Source organism: Marmota marmota, unplaced genomic scaffold (genome assembly GCF_001458135.2).
Source record: "Marmota marmota marmota unplaced genomic scaffold, marMar, whole genome shotgun sequence".
In the NCBI taxonomy this organism is placed as follows: Eukaryota; Metazoa; Chordata; class Mammalia; order Rodentia; family Sciuridae; genus Marmota; species Marmota marmota.
The window spans coordinates 28,443,579-28,444,932 of NW_026000019.1; positions in this window are offsets into that span (position 1 = coordinate 28,443,579).

Sequence of the window (1,354 nt, forward strand, 5' to 3'; positions counted from 1 at the left end):
TGTGTATGTGTGATGCTTGGGATTGAGTCGTCCAGGGTCTTACCCATGCTAGGCAAGTGCTGTACCACTGGACTACATCCCCAGATCTATGTGCATATATATTTATATATCACATCTATCTACATTTGAGATAGTAAGTATTTATGAATACAAATAAAGAGAATGGAGAAAGAGGTACCAGGGGTGTTACTTTATTTGAGGTGAGCTCTGAGGGCCATTCTGAGGGGGTAATATTTAAAGGGTGATCTAAATGAAGTAGGGAAGCCAGGCAGATGAGAGGACGGTGTCCATGTCGGAGGGTCATTGAGAATTAAGGCCCCGAGGTGAGATAAAGGGACTTCGATCAGTTTCCTTTAATCAAACTTTTAGGGATAAAAGTCTGACATTGCCATGACACAAAGCAAGCTGCAGTTATTGCTCCTTCAAATATTCCTAGGAGGACCACCATCACTCTGCCAGTAGTTTTAATAAAGGGGTCAGAACATAGCTTGGGTAAGAAGTGACTTCTGACTGTTATTCTGAAATCCTGGTATGGGCTATAAGAGCTGGTGTCTCCCAGGCTCCAACTCCCAGGTTTCCTTGGAGGAATGCACACCACCCATCCACCCCTCCAACTCCAAGCACACAAGTGTCCCTCCCTACTGCCCATCACACTCTGCCCACAAAGGTTACCAACATGTCCTACTCAGGTGAATTTCAAGGCTGTGGGTGTCCCCTAAATCTGGCATCCAGAACAGGATTCTGCATATGGTATAGACTATTGATTGGTGTTGACCTTGAGACTCTCAGCCTATTCCCTCCTTCCCGCAACTGGACAGGTTGAAAGTGGCCTGATTTGGGTCTAGACCAGAAAAAGTCAAACTGGCCATGAGGTCTGGGCCCTCATAGACTTACAGACTCTTTGCTGTCCTGGAAAAACTATTGTGGCTCTTGGAGTGGGATTGGCTATGAGGAGGGGACCCCCTCTATATTTTCTGGTTATTTTGCAATCTAACTTCTTAGCCTCTTCACTTTCTCCATCAGCCCCATCTGCTCTCAGATCTTTTCCCTCATACCCTGGATACTTGTGCTCTCTCTGTTGACCCCTCTACAAACCAAGACCTGCCATAGCACACATTTTAATACAGCCATATGGGAGGGAGACAAGTTTGAAGTATAAAAATCAATTATGAGGGGCTGGGGATGTGGCTCAAGCGGTAGCGCGCTCGCCTGGCATGCGTGCGGCCCGGGTTTGATCCTCAGCACCACATACAAACAAAGATGTTGTGTCCACTGAAAACTAAAAAATAAATATTAAAAAAATTCTCTCGCTCGCTCTCACTCACTCTCTTTAAAAAAATCAATTATGAAAGAC